Below are 26,289 nucleotides of genomic sequence, written 5' to 3'. Positions count from 1 at the left end.
AATATTTGAAAATAATTAATTAGTGATGGATTATGAAAATCTTACATTGCGCGATTACATTTGGAAAGATGCTCTAATTGATCAGTTTTAGACACCTGTATCCCGCCATTTTCTGAGTGCTTTCTAACGTTAGCATGATTTCTTGAAGTGATCTTGTATCTGAGGAATGGTGGCTTTTAAACATGTAGCAATAGCTCTATTCATTTAGCTCAGGTGTATTGTAAAGAACTTGACAACAATAATACAAACCTGCCTCTATTCTGCGTCACACAGAGAGGGATCCATCGCCTCCAGAGACCTTCCCTCGCCCCCTGCTGCTCTTTGTATTTAGCACTACTCCTCTGTGGTAATCAGCCGAAGCCTTGAGAGAGTCTTCTTCTATCACCTCGCCTTTCTCTGCTTCTGTCTCATTCTTCCCTGGAGTTTTCTCTGCCTCGTGCAGCTGCTACCGTTATGATGCAGACAACAACAGGCTAAGACATAAAGGAGGCTTCTTCTTTGCCCCGCTGATGTATTAGTCCGAAACAGCACAACCTAGCATTTTTTGTTGCCATAAGATGACAACAATGACAGTCTAAAATGTCTTCTCTGTTGAGGAATGATGGAGGATATGATATTTCACATATGATTTGGGCTTTGTTTGCTGAGCGCTTGGCTGTGGGGGGACCCTCGGGGCGCCTCGTTTGACGGCTGTGTTTTAATTGTTTGTGACACATGAAATGAGAGACAATAATGTGTGAGTACAAAGCCCAGGGGATCAGTCTGGTCAACCACCATAGAGATGTATCAGGACTGCCACACCAGCCAGTCTGAGGTGTTTAGCCCTGGAAAACCTGTCCTCTGCACTAATGCCTGTGTGTGTCTTTGCTCGCAGCGCGGCTCCTCAGTGAATCTCCGCAGCACCACCTGATTTGACTTGGTAATGGAGCATTGATGAGTCTTGGGGGAAATCGGAACAGGAGCACAAAACCGCTCGGCGCTGTGAGACGGCAGCAGGCGCAGGCTCAATAGGTGTTGACAAAAGGAGAAGGAAGAGGCTGAGGGAGAAATGAAGGTGTGGAGATAGAGCTGTCATGTGTTGATGCCTCCGGCCGCACACCATTTCTCCAGAGGCGGCACTAAACTGAGAGGAGATCGTTTCACTGCAGTCAACTAAATGTGTGTTTTACTCTCAATAGGCTGGTGTGCTCTGCCGGACAGCAGATTATTTAAATGGTTAGCCCATTGCTCCCAGAATATTGAGTTCAGAGTAGAGGACATAAAAAGGTAGCCGAGGCGGCGGCGGCAGCAGCAGTAGTAGAGATAAAAGCCGGATCACTTATGCACTGGCTGTTATTTGAAGCACATTTGTACTGCTGTTGATGTAGCCTATAATTCATCCAGCCTTGTTTTATCACTCTGCTCACGCCTACAGTGTAGCTGCTCACAACACAAATTCCCCTTGACAGCGAGGGTAGGCCCTTTTCTAATATAAAACAAGGATTCAGAGATGAAATTCTCATCATTACGCCGCCTCACCACGGCCGTCCAACATGAGGAGTGCTCAGAACAAAAAGCAGGGCTGCCTGTGCTCGGCTCCCTCACAGGGGCATCTTGTCTGCTGTATCACTCCTGCTAGTGCTGCAATTAATATTAATGTGCTTTAAAGCACGCTCCAGCAGCCTCTCTCCTCCCCGCTCTGTGTGTCAGTGTGTGTTTGTAACAGGAGGAAGAGAGCAATAACGCTGGCGGGGATAAGAATCTAGGCAGGATATGACAGTCCTCATGTCAGCTGTCTGAGCTGAAGGGGCGTGTGGATAAAGACAAGGACTCAGTCCCTGCAGCAGACGCACAGGTAGTGGATACATGCAGCACAGAGCTGACTGAGCTTGTGAGCAGCCTGTTTATTTAGTCATGTTGTAATAATGCCTGACCTTTTCCTCTCAAGTCCACTGACTGACCTTTAACACTATACTGCTCTGCAAATCACCCCCGACACACAACATACACACACATTACAGTGAGAGAAGGAGCCACTCCTTTACAGCCAGCGTCACGCTCTGCCAACTCCAGCAGTGGATTGTTCCAAATTAGTATGCATTAGGTGCTAGTGCAAAGCATTTAATTATGCAAGATGGCTCTTAACTGTCTATGTTATGATTAGCCCAACACGTTTCAACCCTAATCTCTTTTTTTCACATGGAGGGGGTGGGTGTGTGGACGTTAGCGAGTGGCTTTAGTAACAGTATATTGTATTCCCTTTATCTGAGTTTTCTCTTCACCAGGATTTTTCTCTCGTCTGGCCATGCCCTCGGATACATTGTCGGCCCGATATTGAATCAAGCCTGTCTGCCTTTCATGTAAGTGTGAGCAGATCCGTGCCTCTCTGTCTTCACTCAGCAGGCTTTTCATGGTAGGCAGGGCTTTTTAATCTTGGGCAGCGACAGTGACAGCAGCAGCAGCAGCAGCAGTAGCAGCAGTAGCCCTGTTGGTTGAGTCAGTCCCTGCATCTCCCTGGAGGAGCCCATTATACAGCAGAGATATCAAACCATGAATCATTTACGCCAGTTCAGCCCCTCCCCACACACACAGCCCCAATGCCAAGCCGGCCGCCTGCTTCCACTGTCTACATTTTAATGAATGATATTACATTTCATAAGCATGCCCGACAGTAATTATAGCAGTATTGATCCCATCCGCATCGGCTGTGAGGTTGGGAAAAAAATGTTTCTGTTGGCTTTCTTCTCTTCACACATTAGATTTGTCACTATATGCTGGACAGAATAAATGCTACCGACGACAGATAGCTGTGATTTATTTAGCTTTAACAGTTGTTTTTCTTTGACAGCTTTGGCATTTATTAATTCCAAAAAGGTAATCATTCCTTTTTGTGTATTTGTTTGGGCTTCGGTGTGACTCATTATCATTGTGTTTGGTGGGAAAAGTGCAGGACACGGGGGTTAATGTGCTGGAAGAAAGTGATTTAGGTCAGTGGACGTGCCGGCATCTGTCAGCGTGACAAGTGAGTGCTTTAGGAGGCTTGTGCTTTTGAATAAAGCACACAGAGGGAGAGATATGCTTTCAAATAGGGAAAGCCTGACTCTAAAGTAGGGATGAATGATTTGGGGGGAAAAAATTGATATTCTTCTGACGAGTATTGCAATTATCGTTTTCTAAAAAATGTGCAACCTTTTCTATTACGTACCTGCAATCATTGAAAATTAAGATTTTTGATGTGATTGCAACCCCCCAGAGATTGAAGCCAGCGATGTGTTACATGTAGAAACCTAATCACTCTCATCTCTTCAACTAAAGCAACTAAAGCATTTGTAGATTAATTTACCGGTAGTCTTCGTTTCTCTCTCTTCGTCCTCGCTGCAGATTCTGTGTAAATATCACGATCGCTGATGAGGGAAAGTGCCAGTCGCTCTGCAGGGGGATCCGCACAGCCATTTTGTGTTTCTTATTAATGTATCTTTGGCGCTGCCTCCCTTCGAGCTGTATAGATTACCTCCTGCCTCACAGCAAATATTGAAAGTAAATGCCTTTGTGCCAATGCCAGTTTAATCATCACTGCCTCCTCTCAATTTCCACTGTAACTGTCTGTAATCCTTCAAATTAGCTTGTACACCACGCAGAGAGGACACATTGATTTCAGACTGTTCAAGCATGCAGTTAATTTAATAGAGCAATGTTACAAAGAGTTGCCTTGTTGGAGTTGTGAACAAGTCTACTTTGGTATTGTTGTTACCGGAGATGATTCCTAGTAATGCTAAGGCTAGTTTGTAGGATCTATTTGTTAGCAGGAAAACAGTAATGGATATTAGTGAGATGTGGCTGATTTGTGAAGTACCATAGTCAAAGTATTATAGAACAGTAATCACCGGTTTATCCTGACATGATTCAAATGCTAAACTCAAGGACTTTCTTTGTGAGATGAAATTGTTCCTTGCTGTACTTTGAGGCATGTGTGTGATCCCCAGATGTGTGATTGTATTATTATGTCAGTTATGATTTTGGAGGTACTTTACATACTTGACTCAGAATTGGGTGCCACTGCCAACCTCTTACCATTGTTGTTTAGTGGCAAAGCAAGTGTGCAGTTGCAATATGCTTATGCCATTTAAAAACATTCTTCAGTTCTTCAGTTAACAACAGCTCTTGGCTTGTATTTTTAATCTCTTGTTTCAGTTCTAGAAAACTGTGCCTTCGGAGCTTTGCAGATAACCCAAATGAAGTGGTTTTTGCGGTAGTGAACAAAGATATCACATATTGCATGTGTTTTTCCAGTACAACAGTGGCTCTCTGTAAATCTTTCACACAGTGCTGTTTTGAAGTAGCCTGCTCTGACGGTTCGCCTCTCCTCCAAACCCCGCGGCGCGTCCCTTTGTTCCACCACCACATGGCTCACTACAGGGCTTAGTCTAATCACTGCTAAATATTCAGCCCAAGCACAATCATTGTGGACCAATTGCATTCCTCTTGACCTCCCAGATGGAGGTAAACTGCACAGCCTCTCCATTGCACCGCCTCAATTACTGCAGCAGTAACGGTGATAAAGAAGAGCAGGGCTCAAATGAAAATGGCTGATTGATGCGGACACACATGACTCATAATTGGATTATAAGGAAGGACGTTAATGGTGTTAGGGCCGCGGAGCTGGAGACTCTAAACACTGACAAGGTATTTAATGATTTGGCCTCTGTGGCTCGCTCCTCTGCAGTTGTGCATCACAGCGGTATTCTCCGGGGTCTTGGCACAGAAGCACAGCCCTCTTGTTCCAGCGCCGATGCCATGTCAGGCCAAGGAAAACGCTTCTGTGTGTCACACTGACTGGATCCGTTATGCCACTGACAGCTGTGTGGTCCAAACAAAAAGCTGCCTATTTCCAACGCAGCAGCAGCACACACTGAGCCAGTCTCAGAGATATTAGGTTGCACTGTACTGCCAGTAAATCTATACAATATACTGTTGTACGTGTTCACAACATTCTCAGGATACACACATACTTTTTTTTACAATCACACGTCCCATAAAAATGAATGGAATGTAAAATGAATGATTAACACGGTTTAATCTCTATCATTTGCACAGTATACAGTGTCTAGTATCAGATAAAAGTCTTGGACACACTTAGTTCTTTTATGACTGAATTGAATCATCCATTACCGGGTAAAAGTGATTATAGCCCTCAGTGGTGTCTCATTATTATGGTTGGTGAGTTACTCATAGCCATTTGACCTCCCTTGATAATGCTTTACGGATAATGTAGTGTCTGTGACTTACTGTTAGCGTTGAGAAGTGCAGCTTTTTTTGTGCTGATAAAGATAATGAAAGTAGAAAGAGTAATTATCTCATGAAATAAAAGCACAACAAAGCTTCCTCTGGGAAATGGACCAGTGTTTTTTTTTTTTTTTCTTTCTTCATAATATAGCTTACACACTGTCCCCACCATAGCTGTTCTCCCAATGATGTATAGTGCTTTTTCGTACAATGAGGTGGCCAGTCGTTGCTCCTCTCATTTATTGCTGTACAGCCTAATGGTGAGTGTTAAGAGATAGATGTAATTAATTGGTCCTGACAGCTCCGAGGGGCAGCAGTGGAGTCTGGGAGCAGGTGCTGACTGGGCTGCCCTCCTTTCTCCTCCGCTGGCCCCTAATCTGAGAGTGCATATCTCCACTCCTCCCTCTTCTCCCTCACTCTGAGCGATCGCTTCAGACGGCTCTCGGTAAGTGCCATGAAGCAGGATGGACGACTGCTGTGAGCTGGGTATTACCAGCTACTGCCTGAAGGAGTGCTGTACATCCACTGACTATCTTTTTTCACTCCAATGCTCCAATCAGGTTTGCGTTTAAAGATCGTTTGTTTAAGTAGGACTCTTGCAGTGCTGTTGGCATGACAACGAAAGCTATCGAGTTGACAATCGCCTTAAGATTGAAAGTGCAATTTGAATTTTCAGAATCGTCTTTCTTGCACTAAAGAGAATTGTACTGTTTTTTAAATCGGTAAACAAGTAAGAAGTGTAGGAAACCTTTCAACAATGCACTTTCCATAAACATACAATCAAATAATACAGTGGAAGAAAAAAACATTTAAAAATAATGATAAATATTAGAGATGCACCGATCCAGCTTTCAACCAACCACTTTCTTAAAACTATTACAGTTTTGTTTCTTATAGTAAGACAGAAGGTTTAGTTTACCTGCTTGACTAGTTTCGATCTAGTCAAGCAGGTAAACTAAACCTTCTGTCTTACTACAAGAAACACAACTGTGATAGACTTAACCTAAGAAGACAGTATGAACCTTCTACAAACACTTTCTTAAAAGTGTCTTTCTCTGAGTAAAAAATTGAATTGACTCTTCTCCAATTTAAGATCAATAAAGTCATGTTCTATTGTCATATTACCGATCAATTATATATTATATCTATTGATAAACTCTTGGATAAACATTTAACAAGGATCACTGGACTTTTCTACACTAAATATCCATAGGTATATGACAGGCTTTCGGTTACATTAATATAAACAACTCACATGAAGTGATCTGATCATTACAAATATGTTAGAACAGTTATTTCTTAAAGGGGCTAGATGCAAGTTGGCCATTTTACACTCACTACTGCCACCTCAGGTCATACATGTAAGCTCGTGCATGACGGCACTTCGGACCTGAAGTAACACCTTTTTCAGTGACAGTGCAGGATTTTGGAGGCAGTTGTGGTGAACAGGTCTGAGCTCATTCTGCACATTAGGACATGGCTGGAACATGTAGGGGAGGAAAATACTTACTTTTAACATGTTTAAACTCCGTATAGTCCCTTTAAACTAAAAATACAAACACTTGGCTTCAGCAGTGGTTGATTTTATTTTGTTTTATTAGGCTACTTTAGGTATTTCTATCTTAGTTTCTGTCGCAGCGTTGATTAGGTTTCTCGCTGACGCTAGCTTTAGCATACTGACGCTAACCACGGCACTCACAGCGGTCAAAAATACGTTTGCGGAGGTTGAAGCTAACTCAGTGACTGAATTACCCTGGTTATTAGCTTTCCATCGTTATGCAGCATGCCCATGTTCACTTAGATTTAGGTGGTAAAAGTTATGTCTTTAAGGCGTTGACAGCCAAAACTGGTATCGGTTCAGTATCGGATATTTGTAGCCGATACCCGATATCGTATTTTTCCTAATAAATATAAGACGAAGGACAATGGAGACGCGATAAAACTAAACACGACAATCTCGAAAGGTTGCAATTATCAAATCGCAAAGACTATATTCTTATTGACAATGACATACCAGCCCTGTAGTTTAAACTTCTTCAAATACTGTATGTTCTGAAATGCATGTGATTCTCGTTTCACTTTAACCATCTCATCTCAGTTAATGCCCGTGAATATGTTTTGAAATGCAAACCAAAACACAACCATTGTAGTTATATATTTTTCCAGACTCTTTCAGCTCTTTTCTCGCCCCACTATACTTCTCAGCCGCATTCTTTCCTTCACTGTCAGTGTATTAAACTCAATCAGGCTCTTTTTTTTTTTCTCTCCCTCCGTTGTTGTTGGATTTGTAACAAGAGTCAAAGCTGTCGTGCCAGATAAAAGACAGCCTTAGCCCCTGAATTATACAGTGCAGGAGCAGTGTCTGTATTTACTGCGTCTCTCTCGGCTGGTGTCAAGAGCAAGGGGGGGAGGAGAAAATGGTGGACACAGTGGTGCATTCATGTGTCCGTGCATTGACATGTTTCATCAAAGCCAGAGCTGGACACCCCACTCTACTGTGAAGCCATCCGTCAGGCCGCGCCAATCCACCGCAGCAAGCAAACCCCACTGCCTGACAAAAGATGGTTTTATTGCTGCTGTTGACATTTTTTCTGCTATAAGACTCATTTTTTATCACTTAGCTTTGGCAGATCGACCAAAGGAGTGTGTGATAGCGGCGGGGGAGTACTCCGTTTATTGCTAAGCTTTTGTTTTTGCAGTTCAACAATCGCAGCGTGACAAAGGAGTGCTCGTGTTGTGCAGTGCTCCGTTTTACGTGATGGGCATTTTGACACATGCAAAAAAATCCGAGGTTTTAAATGCGTTGTACAGGCTTGTTTACAATTAGTGTAACTCAAATATTTGTCATGTTGTTTCCTCGTAGTTCTTTTGTGTTCTGCTCCCGACATGTCTGAGAAATCACTGTATTATAATTATTATTTTTGACTGACATAAAACATAGTATAATAGTGAGCGCAAGTGAGGATTCATAAGTTACTTTCAATATCTTAAACGCACTGAAATAGTAAGTAAGAGTAATTCAAAGTGCTTTACAGAAAAGCAGTGTATTGAAAGTCAGCTTTTAATGCATTGCGCTGAAAAGGCAAACAAAATCAATAGAATATAAATATTATGGAATTAAATCACAAGTGAAGATTGCAAATGAAATAGTAGATAGTTGTTTTATGCTCTGACAAATGGAGCCACTGTCAATGTTCAATAAGATTTATTTTATAGGGCAGTGAGACCTTAAAGGTACACTGTGCAACATTTTGGACTATGCTGTTGCTGGCAAAACAAAACATGCTTCTAATGACCGGCTCAACACCGAAAATGTTATTGCTGCAGTGGGTAATCAAAGAATGGATTTGGGTAAGAATGTAACCTATTTAAATCTCAAATGATGCTGCCTTCAGTCAACATCTCCATAGAGACGAGATGGAGACGTACCCTCTTCCGATAAAGTTACAGTCATGTCTTCAGAGAGCTGAGCCGCTCACAGCAAAAACACATAATTGTTTATACAGTTATAAGGGATTTTTCAATGATGATAATATCTGTCATAAAATAAATGCTTCTATTTCAACTTGATTTATCAGGTAAAATTCTACTTGGTGTGACTTTAAGTCATTAAAAAACATTCATCGGATTCAAATGGACATCAAATCAAAATTTCTTAGAACATATAATTTTACTGAATACATTTGTCAATAATATAAAAAGTATGGTCTGAAACACATTCAGCTGCAGTTCTGACCTAAATGTTTCAAAAGTTTCCCCCTGTGTGACTGGATGTTTACAAATGTTATGAAATGAAATAGACCATTTGTGGGATTAAAAAGTATTTAGGCATTAAAATGTCGTCATTGTGTGAAGGTCACCAGAGTTACACTTTTGTCTAATTTTGCTTTTCTTCAATTTAGGATGTTTTTACTGCTAAATGTTGTAGATTAAATGATTGATTGACTCATTAATGTTTGGAACAACTCTGGTCAGTGTTGCTTCTGAAATTGACAGCCGACATGTAATGAATATTCCTACAGTGACAGTCAATAAAACAATTTGGAAAGATAAACTGTGGCCCCTTTGACACACAGATGTGATGATATTACTTCCCCAGTACTTCGACTAAATCAGATAATTGCTTGTTATTTGGATGTGAACTGCAAATAAGTGTTTTTCTCCCCTCTCAGACTTACCTTGAAAACGCAGATTAATTTCCCTGGCTGCGACGGTGGGTCACTCTCATTTTTCAGCTGCAGCATCATTTCAGTGGGCTTTAATTAACACAACAAGGATCGGGTGTCCTCCTGTGTCATCCACTCACACAGCCAGCCCAAACTCATTAGCCCGGCCGCTCCCAGACAAAATGCTGCCATAGACTGCCTTTATAGTTCTTATTTAGTCATTGAGTTGTGCATAATAATAGGGCTTTTGGATCGTATGTTTTGTTTGGACTGTTATCTCCCGCGCATTAGATCTGCGGTAATGAGGAGAGATGATATCTCTTTGATTAAGGTTAAATTTCAGTATTTTTCAAAATGTTGCGTCAGTGTGTGTAACAAAGAGTGAGAAAGGTTGTCCTGGTTGGTGCTGTCACTGTATGTTTGCAAAATGGTGACTCTGTTTCTGCGTTCAATCACAGTACGGCTGCAATTGATTGATTTTTTTGTATCAAATTGTCATTAAGCTGTGGCTAGATATTGTTTCAGGTCAAGGTTGGTTTTGAAACGACTGTCTCCATAAAATACATTGTTACTTGATTTTAATATGGACAAAAACATTTTTAATTGAGATTGATCCATAAGGGGAACAATAAAAAGTTTATTTTCCCCATATCGCCCAGCCTTGAAGCTTAGGGTTTGTGCTTGTTGAGAAATTATCAATCTGTAAACTGAACAAAAAGCCCAAAGCTGGATATTTACACCTTTTATTGTTTTTATCTTCCCTTCCCACAATACACTTGCTAATTCAGGCACTAGGTGTTTTGAAAATGGCCGCTGACTAAAAATATTTTTGTCCTTGTGTAGCAAAAATGAAAGCCTTAGGTTTGTTTCAATAGACGATAGTTTTTCAATAGTTTCGCATTTTTTATTCATTAATGCAGCGTTACCATTTCAATTCCTGTACGTTCAAGCAAATATTGCCCGCCTCGTTTGCACAAGCAGTTTTCCTTGTGCCTGCATCTGCCTGTCGTCCTCTTACTCGTCTGTGTCCTTAGTGACAGCATGACTAATGTATTCAAGCCGCTGCCACGGTGAGAGCCATTACTTTACCTTTGTTTAATTGAGGGGAAACTCCCTTGACACCTGGTTAGCCCTGTGCTATGGTAGCAGAGCGTCCAACCCTAGGCACAGAGGCCACTGAACCCTGACTGAGCACTCCCCACGACCACCCCGGGACAGACGAGGGGGAGAAACATTTCACTGCTATGAGATGTTGATGAGAAGACAACCCCTCCTCCGATGTATCTAAAGTGGACGGTAGGTGGTGCCCCCTAGGAGTATTCAGATGTATGTTCTAAATATTTTAAAAGGTGCTGGAGGGTGAAAAATCCATGCGGCAGGTTTTGACATGGGATTGTTCAGTGGGTTAGGGTGCGTTGTCAAGGGCAGACGGGGCAGCCTTGTAATTGGCCGACACTGGACTAAAGCGCATTGCCTTGTGAGCTGTGAGGTAATGTGTGAATAAGGCAAAAAATATCCCTCCCACCACACCGCATACTTGGCTCCTCGTGGTGTTGATAGCTGCCATAGCCTTGCACCGAACCCAATGTTGATCCCAACTACAACAGACACTGTATTATTTCCCCATCTCCTCTTCTCCCCCCTTCTCCCCCTCTCCGGAGCTTGCCCCGCGTGAGGATTGGCACGTCAAGCCGACAGAGCTCCTGCCTGGTGTTTTAATTGTCCCATGCCCCAGAGGCTGCTGGGAGCAAGGTGGGTAGGGTTGAAGCCTGTCTCTTGTGGGGGGTGACGGCGGCAGGAGGGGGGGTTGAGGCGGTGTGTGTCATATGCAGGTGTGGAGACTAGGGGTTGATGGGGCACAGTCGGGAGATGAGTGGGAGGTGTTGCAGCAGAAATGGCAAAAAAAGGACATGTGCTCAGAAATTAATCAATGTTAAAGACAAAATAAGTCGTGTAATCAGTGTGTTTCGATTTGAATTGCCTGAAGTAGAGGATGATCAGGGGCTTCAGTCACTCTACCTTTTCCTGTTATGGACGCCATGTTGAGGACTTAAGACGACTCAAAAGAGATAATTTTGAGTTTAATTAGCAATCGCTATGGCAGTGGTCTCTGACTTCACGCTATATGGCATGAGGAGTATTACCGCACTATTAAGTGACGCAATATCCGACACATTGTGGCATCACAAAATCACTGACTGAGATTTACATATTTTTGTGAACACAGCCTAAACCAAAAACGCATGACTTAAAAATGTTCAGAAGTTCAGATTCATATACTGATTTTCTTGATTTTGTCTTTTTAGTTTAAATGTTGTCCTAATATACTGTTTTTTAAAGTTTTGTTTTGACACAATTACAAGGTTTGTTTTTTGTCTTTTGTCTCTTGAATTTAATGCAACATACTGTGTTCAAATGGCTCTGTAAAGGATTTTTCCTCATTGTGCTAGAGTGCTAAAGTCCTATAATCATAAATGCATCTCAATTCAAGGCACAAACTCAATTTAGGTTTAAGAAGTGCACATGCTCTTTGGAAATGTCATTTTTGTGGGATTTCTTTCACCATGTTGTTGCTTTGTTATGGATCCTTTCTGCAGTATTTTGTCAGCATCAGTAGCCTATTTTTTGTCGAAATAGTGTACTGAAAAGCCTTGTTAAATGGCTGAAATGTTGTGCCAGGCTGTAATTTTCACTCTGCAGGTCAGCCTAATAGATGCGTATTAAAAATAAAATGGACACTGTAATCAATAAAACCTGCTACCAGCCGCGCCAAAGCTGGAGACTGCTGTGACTACTGAGGTGCTCCGGGCAGTTAATTTTTCACTCATAAAATGTCCAGAGTTAGTTAGCGATGTGTGTCTTGTCAGCACTTTAAGCTACTATGAGTTTTGCGAAATGTAGATTTATGATTCCAGGCAGGAAGTGGCATGTTTTGACTGCTGGTGGCATTTTAATGTTGTTGCAAAACGGGTGCGCGATAGTCTGTTGCATTCAAGAGATTAAAAGAAGTATAAAAGCTTTGTATCCAGGTATATCCACTGTTGTGAATTTGTTGTGGAGACGGTTGCTTGGGTTGTTTCTATTGTGAGCCATATAGCTGCCTGCTTTTAACGATATTATCTATCTTTGTGTGCTGGGCTATAGCATTTACAATAACAGTGTTTTGTTCTATTCATCTTGCAGCCACACAAAAGCCCGCTCATGATAGAAACTCCATTTTATCAGCAAACAAAGCACTTGTGATTCAAATTTCTATTAGGCCGCTTCTAAAACTCAGACAGCATTAACAACTGATGTGATTAGGTCTATTCCCGCTATGGCTGTTGTTGAGTTAAAAGTAATTGAAAAAATCTGTTTACATGGCAGTTTGTTATTCAGCTGGTTGTCTCTGATGGGTAAATTAGCATTAGTTCTTCTCACAAACAGAGCCGTATGAGCCAAAGTCGGGGAGATGTTTTGCCACTAACACAACTCTGAGAAAAAGATGGGGTAAAATGTAAAGGAAGATGAGTTTGTACCATGTTTTACGTCATAGGGAGGCAGTGCATTCAGCAAATGAAAATACTGTTAACATTCCCTTCCTCTTATCCATGTTAAAGTTATTTACTCATAGAATTCTGATTTTGCTTTGTTGTATGTAATTGTGAGGCTGAATGAGAGGTAGGCACGTATTGTCAATGATATTGTTTTTTTCAAAATAGTTGTTTGGAAGTTATATATTATTGTAAAATCAACAAGAAGAAACTGGCAAATTGAATGGTAGTCTTCTCTAACATTAAAAGTGCATATTTATGACTTATTTAGAAGCATAACAACAGAAGAATTGTTATATTTATTTAAATTTTTAAGCTACTGACAAGAAGTGACATAGAATTGCTGGGTTGCAGGTTCTAGAATGTGATGATTTCATCGGACCCAGCGGGGGGCAAGAGCCAGTTTTTCCTATTAATAACATTACACTTTCACAAGTCGTAGCTAAAAAGAAAATATATGAATTTTAAAAATGATCTTTAATATCAGTCACTGGGTCCAAGATCTCTCTGTACAAGACCAAAAATTTCCTCAAAAACAAAATAATTTTTCCTCTATATAATAGTATAGGCCTTTAGAATGCTGTGATGTCACCTGCAACCCAGCAATAAGGTAACATTCCATAGAGACGGCATCGCGTCATAGAAGGGGGTGTGGCCTCAACGAAATCTTTTGGGAAACACAATTGTTCACTCTTTTTAACCATTTTGTGGCAAAATATAAACTTATTTCTTGCATACAAATAAAGTCAAGTCTAAATCGAGTCCATATGGATGTTTATTCACAGCAGGTTATTCAGTAGAAGAGAAAAAACTGCAGTCGTAGCTAGCAATAGCTAGCATTAGCATCATGTTAGCATTCTCCGTTATTTATGTATTTATGGGCTGTTGAACCACTTTGCTTCTCTCCATGTCTTTGTATAATTAGAGAAAGTTTAGATTTTTCTCAATTGTTCTCCCCCTTAACTGTTTTAAAACATGACAATGAATGGGCGATTCCAGAGATGCCGTCTGTATCTATATGTTTGTTAAGTGTGACGTCTCGATTTCCACTTCCGGGTCCTGGCAAATATGCGAGAAAAAACATAAAAACTCTTAAAAACAACCATCAATATTTCTGAAGCTCCACGGAGAGTTGCTGAACCTACTTATTTCTCAGACTCATTAGCCAAAAATTCCGCGCCTACTGCTTAAACAGTATTACTTACTAAAGTTAGTACTGCCGGGTTAGCGTAGCGCTAGCATTTTTCTCCGCTAACCCGGATGTAGCGATTTGAGTAAATATTACTTTTATAGCAGTAGGTACAGCATTTTTGGCTAATGGGCCTGATAAATAAGTGTGTTCAGTAACTCTCTGTTGAGTTTCAGAAATATTGATTGTGGTATTAAAGAGTTTTTCGTAGTTTCTCGCACATCTGCGAACCAGGCACGGCAACAGTTTAAAATGGTCACTTCCTGTTTGTGTCCAATAAGGAAGTGAAACTATAAACATCCCAAAAATGGCCAAACTAAAGATAGCTGGGTGCAATCTTTCGCAAAATCTTAAATATAATGGTGTTAACTATGTTTTAGCAAAAATCGCATCTAATGTGTCATATGCACTTTGAAGGGTATGGAGGTTATGTGTGGCATTTTTGTGTTGAAAAATGTTGACACTCTTTGGCGTCTGTTTGCATGTTGTTGCCGTGCTGTCACATCATCAGCGTACCCTCTATTAAAGGATATTTCTACACTTTTGATAAAGCTGTCAACACATTAAAGTAAACAAAGACGTTCAGGCACATTTTGTTTTGCATATTTCTTATGGTTGAAATTCAAACAATAAAAGAAACAGAATAGGTTTGTTTTGTTTTTGTCGACTTTCAAATCAGCTTTATGTTATTCACTCCTGAAGAAGCAGTTGCAGGTCTTGCTCTCTGCGTTGTTGCCTTGTAGTCGTCATCCATCTGAGGTCAGAGGCGCTGCAAACAGCCCTTAGGGGGGACCGAGGAGGCACCTATCACAAACCTGCTGTTACCCACCACTGTTAGCACAGACCCCGCGCCCCTCCCTACTCTCCCTGCTCCCTGCTCCAGCACATGCTTTCCAAATACCTCACACAAAGATGGAGAGGGGCCATTATACCTCTGGCTCCGTAGCACTCCCCACAGACACGCTCACTTACACCTGCGCAAACATGCACAAGCATACCTGCAAGCATTTGTGTTTGTCAATGACTGAGGGAAGCAGACCAAAATAGAAAGGCATTAATCAGGTGCATTAAGTGGTAAGAAAGGGAAGGCCAGTTAAGTTTATTTTAGACATTGAAATGTCATAAGTCGAGCAATTAGGGGGATTTCCTTTGTTCACAAATGTTGTTTTTGTTAGACGGCCTATAGACTGACTTTATTGATCCACAAGGTAAATTGCAGAAACATAATAAGTAAACGGCAATAGAATTTAAATGTTTGTTTAAGCTCTCAGTTGTAGCTATAAGAATCCCTTACAGATTGCAGCTAAAGAACTTCTGTGTTTGAATAAAGTAACTATATGATATCAATCAACATTTTTGCGCTGTATTGGTCAGACTAATTAGGATTCCTTTGTGGAGTGTGCAGTCCTTTCCTGTGCTTCCTTGAGGGACTTTCTGTGAATCTGTGATATTTCCCAAGCTCATAAGAAATGAATAAGAGTTAATTCGCCCTTAATCATATCGGCAAGAAATTGTTTGCAAATAAATAGCCATTCAAACTACTGCTGTGATTGTATTGCGGTGGCTCTGTTTCCCCCCGCTTAATTGCTTGAAGGTGATAAAATATTGAAAAGCTCCGTTTTCAAATCTACATACTTAGCACCGTGTTATCCAGCTCCATTTGTCCGAGTGAGCAGCTGAACCCTTTGCGGATCTGTGTACATTTGTTGCTACACATGCATCTCCAGCCTCGACCTCCCACACGCCCCACACCAGATTGGACTGTCACTGTGAAAGGCTTAGAGCGGCATCACAGGCGGCCCGGCTCTACACGGGGTCAGAGTTGAGAGCAAATTACAGCTGGTGTGCCGCCACGGATCTCTGTGCTCTTTCTGTTTACACACACACACCTGCACTGTCCTCCGGGCGCAAAGAAAAGAGGGACACGGGTGTAGTGATGTGAGGGGAATCAGATCTTTCAAACAGCTATTTAACATGGGTCTCATTTGTCTCATTACAGTATTTTTTACTCGGAGGTACCTGAACGAAAACAACCACCTTGAGATGAGGATGTTTTGCGTCTCAAATCAAGCGGCTTTGTTTGCAACTTATGATCGCTTGTATCATTCTGGACTTATTCTGTTGATATTCTGTTGTGATATATCTACGTATATAGATAATGTTCCGCCATTTTTATTCTAAGCAGCTTGTGAAAGTATTTTGCTCTTACGATTTGGCATAGCACTTGTAGCCTGTGGCGCCTCTGAGTTGCCTTGTGTACGAAATGCGCAGTATAAATAATAAAGCCTTGCCTTGCCTTGTTTTCTTGAATAGGTGCATGTTTTATTTCATACACATGTGTCAAAAGGGATAAACAAGTCAACTGTAGCCTTGGATGAAACCTTGTGCCTCTCAGGAATTATTTCTCAGATGACATGATAGAACAGACTCCTTACGAAAATCAATAAAAAGGAAGCAGTCTTTTGAACGGCTCTTTGAAATGAGAGATTCGGCTCCCATGGACGAGCTGTAAATCCCATCGCTAGACCGAAGCATCGCTGAAAAAACACACAGCCATTTTGTAACACCTCGAAAAATCTCCTCCCTGCTCTCCCCCTCTGTCTCTTTCTCTCTCCTCTCTCTGTATGAGGGATAGATGAGGTGGTGGCATTAAGTGAATTTGCTGTTATTTCCCCAGGCTCTTAGCTGAAGATGTCAAACCTCAGCCGCAGAGGCAGCACAGGATCAGCTTTACACTTGTGTGCAATTTATCAAATGGCCCGGGCGTGTGACGAATGGAGTTGCAGCTCCGAGGAGGGAAAAAAGCATTAGGTGGCTGTTATTCCCATGTAACAACTCACTATTTAATTACAGTAAATGGTAAGCATCACATACTCTGCAGCCGTCTTTTTACAGGACTAATTGCTCTGCTGCAGTTTTGTAGACTGCACTTCAGTGGTTACACCGGCAAAATCAGCTTATTAAACACAAATGCTTAATCCCATTATACCACCGGCCACTAGATTCACTGTCATGGCAGCAAATTAAAAGTACACCACCTGGAGATCTTATCTCTCCAAACAACGAGAGGTTTCCTATTCCTGCTATTCTTTATTAAAGATGAAGCTGATTGACTGACCACTGAAATATAGTAGTGCAGAGCTACTGGTGTTGCTTTCAAATCATAGCTACCACATTCTGAATACACTAGCACTTATTTCTTTTGCATACCTTTTGTTTTTGTCCTGTTTGATAGACAACACTTAATTAGCGGTTTGCAACACAATCTGCCAGTAGCCTAAAAAAAAAGGCTATTGCAAAGCACTTTGACGCAGCACCAGCACACCACCACACCACCACACACGCAAGTGAACAATAATACAAGGCACAAAGCTCACTCTTTTATACTGTTTATACAAAACATGTTCAGTCAGTTAAAGGAAGTCCTGCTTTATTGAATGGAAAAGTGTTGTTTTGATAACACTAATTTTTAAATCATAAAACTATCCGCTGGCTGTTTTTAACACAGCCCTCACAAACCAACTTTAAAGAGTTAAAGGGGGGGGGGCTATGCGAAATTTAGTTTTTAGAGCTTTTTACCATGTTAGTGTTGTTCCTTAATCAAAAACATTTGCTGTGTTTAATCTTTGAATTTTAGGCAGCTTCTTGTTCCCAAGCAGCTCCTCTTGAGGTCCCAAACAGCCAGGATCGATCTCTCGCTCAGCTTAAACCTGTTATCGCAAAGTAAAAACACTCATCATAGCTTCAGCTACATGAGCCACACACTTTTTTCAGGGAGTGAAACGACTGGATATTTTATTTTAGCATTTTTCTAATCAACAAAGTGTAAGACATAATGACAAAGACGTGTTTGGGATTTTTGCCAAACATCATCAAAAGCAGCGCATGGTAAACACATTTTTTTTTAACGCCATTTGCTCTTACCGCCCCCTATGTTCAGTTAGCTCTGAATGTGCTATGAGCTTAATGTTCCCCACATCTCTCCACATGTCTCTACAGTACAAGAGCCTGCTCTTCTCCCGCTGATCCATCCAGTTCCCATTGCACACTCCTCTCTCCCCCTCCTCCTCCTCTTCTCTCTCCCCTGCCTCCCTCCCTCCCTCCCTCCCTCCCTCCCTGCCTAAATAATTTCTTTACATGTGTGTGGGTGCCCCCTCTTGCTGTGATTCTGATACTTCATAACGGCGGGAGGAAATTGAGCTGACCCCGAGGCTGCCACGGCTCTTTTTATAATGCTGATGTATGGTGCTGCGGGCGCGGGCAGCCAGTAAGTGAGACGCATGTTTTTATTTGTGAGAAGACCAGGGCCCCGGTGTCAGGGCACATAACAGGGTTCATTTCTCGCCCACTTGAGCTACTAGTTACTACGGGAAAGCTTAGCGTGTCAGGCATTCGACTCCACAATGCGAGCTGTTTACCTGCATTAGCCTCTGTGTATAGCCAAAACAACTTGCATCACGCCGCGTCTGAAAAAGGACAGTGAATAGACATGAGTTTAACCCTGAGCGTGGCCCGACCTCGCTAGAATAAGATTTATGTTGTGCTGCAACATGTTGACGATGCTCGTGGTACAAGGTTGCAGTGCAGATAAATTTCGCCAAACCATTTTTTTTGGAGGCAAGGTGATGGCTTTGAATGTTTCTCCACAGCCTTGTATCACACAACGCTTATTGGTGCGGTTATTTGTTGCAAGTACATGGCCCACTTTCCTCTCCTCGGTGCAGCTCTTTGCTCATCATCGCAATCAGCTTCCTCCCTAACACAATCAGGCGCCTCTCAAATTACAGCCGTGATTGAGACTAAGTTGGTAGCAGCAGAAAAAAAAAAATGACTGATTTATGATTTGGACTGGAGAAGGCAGCAGAGGAAGGGAATGTAGTGAGTCAGTAAATATGGAAGAAATGTAAGCAATCTGGTGCAATAGTCCTGCAATCAATTATACCAGTGTGACAGCCTCTTGTGGCGACAACATCGCAGCATAGTCAGAAAAAGCTATCAGTGTGATGGTGTAACGTGCCACTGGGTTTACAAGTCCATAATACATATTTGCCTTATGATAGATATACTACACCACAGACCGTTATACGCCTTCGAAGTTTGCAATGAAAATTTTTACATGAGATAGCAATATGATGATAAAAATTGAAGCGAGATCTGATTGATGTGGCAATCTCTCAATTTGGAGACACTGTCATATAGTGAGTCTCAATGTAGCTTTATGCTCAAATACAGACGCTCTTCCCCACCCTGTTCTCATAGCGATCGGTCTCGTCATGTTTTGAGTGAGTTATGATTTTGTTTAGGAGCAATACTAGATTTGGCGGTTCCACTTCCATTCTGCAATACCCTGCTGTTGTGTCCTTGAGCAAGAGAACAAAGGGGGCTTTAGACAAAAGACATTCATTGTGAAATCTGCACATGCAAAGCACAGTGATTGACTGATAAGGAAGAAGCGGCTGTAAAAAGAACAAAATAAAACATGGCCTGTTCTCCACCCTCTTTCATTCTGCCCAGTAAAACCAATAGAGCCATCCAAAATGTGTCAAATCTCGAAAGATGATGAAACTATTAAGATAACAGCATTAATGACTAGAAGGTTAAAGCAGAACTAAGCAACTCGTGCCCCTAGCGGCAATAAGCGCCACTGCAGGTGTCGAAGCATGTTTTTTTTTACTCATTATTTGTGCGTGAGATTAAATACTACGCTGACAGAAAAGACAAAGGGAATATTGGGCGTTGTGCCACAACCCAATGGAGATCATTTTTATCACTCAAACTTGGCTGTAAATACTGCTAAAGTGGCGCTAGCCCACAGTTAGCTTTTAGCTTCTTCGTTATTCCATTAGTGTAAGTAGAATAGAGTCCGGGAATGTAATATCATACCGCTAAGCATCATGGGATTAGCACCAATAATAAAGTAATGGAGATTTTAAAAGGTAAAATACTGGAGTTATTGTTCACATTAAAACACTTGGACATCATATGCAATTTCTCCATCTGTGAGATCAATAAAGTACCATCTTATCTTATCTTATCTTATCTTATCACACTGTAAATGTATTTAGTAGTAGTAGCTCAACAGCTAAGAGAGTTGTTCCACGGCTTTTTTCTCCACTATTTATAATGTTTTTAGCTAATGTTAGTCTATGGAAAATGTATGCTAACAGCTGCAAAGATGGCAGATCTCCATGGTAACTGTGGATTTTCCCGAACTCTATACAGTATTACATAGCATGCAGTTCTGTGATGGTTCTTATTTATGGATTCTTGTGGTAAATTATACGGTAACTACTGTAAAAGTCGTGACTACTTTTGTATCACTGTGCTTGTGTAAAGGTAGCAGAAAATTCCTTTGCTTTGTTCATTGCATATTTTTTACAATGCTTGCATGTTCATTAGTCACTCACACATTTTACTTTCAAAACCTTTAAGTACCATCTCAACAGTAGTAATATCGTATGTTTGCAAACAAGTGAATTGCGAGTGTATTTCTCAAAACACATTATTTATCAAAACGAATTATGAAAAGTGTCCGCTTATGTACATGTAGCCCTCCACTGCTGCATTAATCCCTATGCAGCCTATAACCACGCACCTCCATTGTGATTTAATTTGCTTTAATGGCATCAATTTCCCCTCAAGGATGTCTTGACATGTTTAATCATGCATGTTTTCTGCTGTGGAGGCGACTGCTGTTGAAAGGCACACAGTATGTACTCCCTGATTATGCATAAGGTTTGGGCTTAATGCCTAATAAGAATGCACAGGGAGATGGAGATGGACTGTAGGCATTAAAACTCCCAATGCGTAAAAGCTGAAAGATTTTAGTGCATTAGGCTGAGTGGCTGACCAGCTTTTCATCATTTCTGTTCTATATAAAGAATGACTCTGGCCCCTTGACAATTTGTGTGGGAAATCCGAGTCGAGTTGATAAAATAGGTATGTCCGGTTGTTTTGTCGTATCTTGTGATAGTGAAGTTATAGACCACTGGTTCTCAAAGTTTTCACACCAAGTACCACCTCATAAAATATTTGACCTTCCATGTACTACTAGGACTCGCTCAAGATCAAATCGGGATTAAACCTGGTCTAAAACCGGGCAAAAAGCATACGCTAAACCAGGAAAGCACCTATTGCATTACAAAAGCTTCTCAATGATCTCAAACTAAAATGTAGAGACTAGCACCAAACTTGAAACTGACCATAACATTTTCACTGTATTTGCTCTTAGGCAGCTGTAAGCATATCAAGATAACTTTTATTCTTACCTTGTTCTTCAAATAGAAACAGGTTTTTATCTGAAAGCTGGCCTTGTGAGAATTATTCACCTCTGTCTGCTTCATTTAAAAGCTCTCTCTGAATAAGTACTGCCAGAGCAAATACAGCATGATACATTGAGTTTAAAGAGATGTACTTGACTATTTGTAGTATCACAGTAACCAACTCATAAAAGCTGAAACGCTGCCCGGGACTTGTTTTGACCCAATCTGGTGGCAAAGCAGTAATTTTGCGCCACATTGAAAGCTCAGTGTGGGGTGTTTTAGAACTGTCGTTGACATTAAGTGGAGGATGCTCACCAGCTCTGCCAATTCAGCTCCGTTCTCATATGGCAGTCCTCCACTCGCCTAACCCCGCGCCTGTGTGCTCCGGCGCGCAAGCAGGCAAAGGCCCAAAACATGCCCACTCTGTCCAACAACACATTGACTGCACCTCCAAATATGTTTCAGCAGCTTAACCGCCGCAGAGTAATCGATTGGTCCAGATTTTTCACTGCCCATTGATCACGGCGTGCGCTTTGTGCAGCAAAAAAAAAAACATGTCCAGGCAGTGACCGCATTGGCGTAGTCACAAAATGCTACCTGCTAGGGCTTCAAGATTACAGCGCTCGCACATTTGAATGGTTGCATTTGACAGGTCGCAAAGGCTGCAGTTATTTAGGCAGAGCAGCATCATGTGCGAGAACAAAAACTGTATTGTACTGAGCTAAGCTTAAAGGGATATTTCTGGATTTTTAACATAGGGCCTCATTTCCTAGTTATCCAGAGTGTTGCTGATTTCTGGAGATATTTTTTTTTGTAATTCATGCATTTCTTCTATTTGAAGAGCTACGTGGCGCTAGGCTTGTGCTAGGCTAGCGAATTTCTATGGTATCAGCTATCCTGCATTAAAAACAGCGTCTGACCCGCTCCACGGTGCACCACAGTGAGGCAAATCACTATTACCTTGCATCACATGAATGATCGCATTTTGAGGGACTATTTTCTAGCAGATCACTCCGCCGCTGCGTAGCTTATACAACCACGAAGCTAATGCTGCTCAAATATAAGGTCTTTTAAATGCAAAATGGTTAAAATTACTCTATCAACACAGACATTTATATCGTTTGTCTGACGTTATAATTGATTTGCCTCAGGTGCACTGTGGAGTGGGTCAGACTGTTTTTAATGCAGGCTAGCTGATACCATAGACATGCGCTAGCCTTGCACAAGCCTAGCGCCACAAAACTCTTCAAATATAAGAACTTTAATTACAAAAAAAAAAATCTCCAGAAATCAGCAACACTCTGGATAACTAGGAAATGAGGCCCTACGTCAAAAATCCTGAAATATCCCTTTAAGAATCTCCTCTATGATCTGAATGTTGATTTTAAAACATAAATTGCTAATGTAATCTCAATTATGTATTTTTTCCAAATACAATCCTGGCCTAAATCTATAATAGAATATGCACCAAATGTTCTTGGAAGCATTTTCGCTCACCAAATGCTACACACAAAAGCCCACATCGAGTTTAGTCTGTCTGTGAGTAGTATTATAGTAACAATATTGTAGCGAACACTGTGCTGCTGCCGCTGTTTTGATGATTGCTTGGGTCTGATCGCTCAATGCGCTCACCTAATAGGAGCTGCTATGCTGTCACGCTGTGTTTCTTGCCGCTCTTTCACTCTTGATTTTTCCTGAAGGAGCACAGAGAGGAGAGAGACGCACACTTGGCTCCTGCTGCAGACTCTACCTCAAAGGTTAATAGAGCCAGCTCACTGCACGCACTAATCACCAGTTACTCACTTTCATTTGACTGCACACGGAGTTAAGGTCAGTCATGCAGCTATTTTGGTTGCACAAGTAAGTCTCGAGATACTTGTCCAAACGAGGTGTTCAACAGGGAATCATTAAGTTCGTGGTGGTAAGTGCTTTGATTGATCAGGTGTCTGTGGCGAGCGATGCCGTAGGAGTTGACGCTCTCCCCTCACAGCCAGGTGGTCCCGAGTTCGATTCCACAGCCAGGTGGGGGCCTGTCTGTGTGGAGTTTGCTTGCTTAGTTCTCCCTGTGGCTGCTTAAGTTTCTTCAGTGTGCTCTAGTTTCGCCACTAAAAACATGTACAATCGTGTCTCTTGTGGGGTCAGGACTCTCCTGGCAGATATTCTAATCTTAGTGGGACTTTCCTAGTCCGATACAGTGGCTACAGTTAGCTTGAGGTAAATGCTTTGATAGGATTTTTTTTGGCACCACTTCATTTTAATAGACATTTTTCATTTCAAATGTTATAGTAAATGCAGCCATTTTTTTTTTAATCTGCACTGAAGTGGAAATCTTTATTATACTATGTAGGCTACAGTGTAAAATGTCTACCATCTACTTTTTTTTTACTGAATCGGGGTTTCTTACCCTTGATTAGACCCCCTCCCCCTAAAAAAAAAACAAACCAGAAACCTACCGTGTGTTTTACAAAGCCAACATGTTCCTGGTACATAGAAATCAGGTTATACAGTGTTAGACTCACATTTAGTCCAATCCCTTTCCATAGAAATAACTTTGCATATACACTCCATTGACATTCACACCTGCTTTTTGCAAAATGTGAAAATGGCGATTCAGCACAATCTATTTTGGGGGGTTTCTTGACTGCTAGTGCAACAGTGGCTTTTTAAAAAGCATATGGTGGGCAGCAGAGGCAGAACAGAGGTAAACCATAGCCATCAAAGTACAACATTTGTCTTTGATGTCAGCAGCAGCTAACACCGGCTGAGGTTCTCCGAGGGGACTGGGCTGCAGCCTGGGATTTGGGGATTGTCATGGGCACAAAGGGCCCATAGGGGATTTTAACACATTTGGGCTGCAGCATACAGTATGTGGATGTAAAGCTGGTTAAGGTGTGCTTTATTGTCCCCCATATTTGGCCTCTGCGTTTGACCCGTCCTTCAGTGCAGCTGGGGCAACCTGTCAGGATCTTGCTGAATCGTCAGGAGCACCTAGCTGCTGCAGGATTGTAAATATCACCTGAAGAAGAAATATATTATTCATGTTTACAGTAAAATGTTTTTGCTTTGAATAGTCACTTAGCTCAAATAGCATTACTTGTTTTGTGTAGCCTTTTATAAATATCAGAAGCTAAAAACAAGACCTTCTGCCGGAATAAGAGCAAAGTATTTCCTTTGCCATTTTCCAATTCTGTCTATTTTACAATTCTGTATAATGCAGATGTAGCACAAATGTGAAGTAATTGCCTTTTTGTATTCATGTCAACTCCACACGCTTTAAATATGCATGCAGCACAGTGTCTTTCAGAAATGAATAATGAATGTTATGTTGGTGTGTCCTCTTTACATTATTTTGGCTTTAGCAATGTGTGATTTGACAGAACAAAAGGTTTGAGCGTTCAGTTTGGAAGTGAGCCGTTTGATATATAAAGGCAAGCTATACATCAATGATACAGTTGGCTATGCTAATATTATAGTTTAATAAATAGCATCACAGTTCCATATCTGCTGGTGTTTGTTGGTGGGCGTCTTTGTCAAAAAGTAATTTGATTATTATGTATAAATGCTCAACCATGTGGTGAGCTTTCCACAGGGTTATGTGTTATTGCTTCTTAAAGGCCCAAGAGAAAGTTGAAATTGTTGAACCCAGAAACAGATTTCATGACAGGAATTAGTTGATAAGGACATTTCAGGGAGCAGTGTTGACAACAATTAACCTGTCAGTTCATTATCTATAGAAATGTTGTATAATTACTCACACAGACCTTTTCAAAAGCATTAATTTCACTACTAGTGCTATGGGGAAAAAATTAACATGGCCTTTAATAATGAATGCATACTGTTTTGAAATTATGCCGCATATGTGATGCCATTTGTCTTCAGACTTGAGCAGATTAAGCTGGTGAGTCAGTGCCCGGTTTATGAAGTGTGTGTGTGTGTGTGTGTGTGTGTACGTGTGTGTGTGTGGATGGCCACAGTGTCTGGCTGTGGAAATCCTAGAGTTAGCGCAGGGATTTGAACATCAATGTGAGCTATTCATACATGAATCTAATCCCCAGATTTAGTGCCATTTAATCTGTGGTTGTGTCTCTAATGCCATCAAACAGCTGTCTGCGTTCAGCCAGCAGGTTAGCGCGCACCTGGTGACACCGCCGCTCCCCCACAGTTAATAATACAGCCCCCATGTCAGAGGCTCCTATTGATTACAGTGTTGTAGTCAAGCAGATTTGAAATAACAGCCTGCAGTTTTGTTACATTCGTTGGACTTTTTCAGGTGAAATAAAAGTGTATCACAGCTTGCGATGGAGAACAATTCTAGCATGGACCTGAATGCTTTGATTCCATTCGACGCGCACCTGGTGTTATTTTCCAATTCTGAAGTGAACACCATTTCATTTGAGGCAGGATCCAGGCGCTGCGCTGCATCAGAATCAGCCGCGAATCGTTAACGTCTCTTCTTGTACATCCTCTGTTTGCAGATGCCGCTTTGTTTGCTTATTCCCTCAGTACATACTCGACAGTACGCAAACAAAAATGACAAGAAACAAGACGCCTTCATCTCGCTGACAGAATTTTAAGGTAACTCAGTGGCAGTTTTCTAGAGGCAGATTTTTTAAAAGATGTTAATTTAAAGCAACAGACTGTCTTTGGACTAAGTATAATAGACAGTGTATGGATAATGGCGGGCTTAAATAATTGATTAGCACTTGGAGAGTTAATTGAGAAATTGATTATTCAAGCAGCTGAACCTCGAGGAGCAGCCCGTTTGACATATGCAGCTGTCTTTGTTTTCATTGTTCATCGAGTTTGTTGAGCTCTGAATGTGTTGAGGTCAAACACTGACAGGGAGTGCGAGCAAGTGATGTGTTACTTATGAATAA

The 26,289-nt window shown here is 41.4% G+C and overlaps 1 protein-coding gene across 2 annotated transcripts in view; it reads left to right on the top strand.

Moving 5' to 3' along the window:
* rerea (arginine-glutamic acid dipeptide (RE) repeats a) overlaps positions 1 to 26,289 on the top strand; it is a 161,987-nt gene that overhangs the window by 13,769 nt on the left and 121,929 nt on the right. Inside the window, exon 1 of one of the 2 annotated variants that reach the window (XM_079558573.1) lies at positions 25,968 to 25,987. The exons of the other annotated variant lie outside the window; for it this stretch is intronic. The gene's annotated coding sequence lies outside the window, so the exon portion shown is untranslated. Of the gene's footprint in view, positions 1 to 25,967; positions 25,988 to 26,289 lie in introns of those variants that run through there. 2 annotated transcript variants of the gene reach the window in all.

The sequence above is a fragment of the Gobius niger genome (genome assembly GCF_951799975.1).
Source record: "Gobius niger genome assembly, chromosome: 6".
NCBI lineage: Eukaryota > Metazoa > Chordata > Actinopteri > Gobiiformes > Gobiidae > Gobius > Gobius niger.
This window is presented reverse-complemented; position numbering and strand designations above follow the sequence as displayed.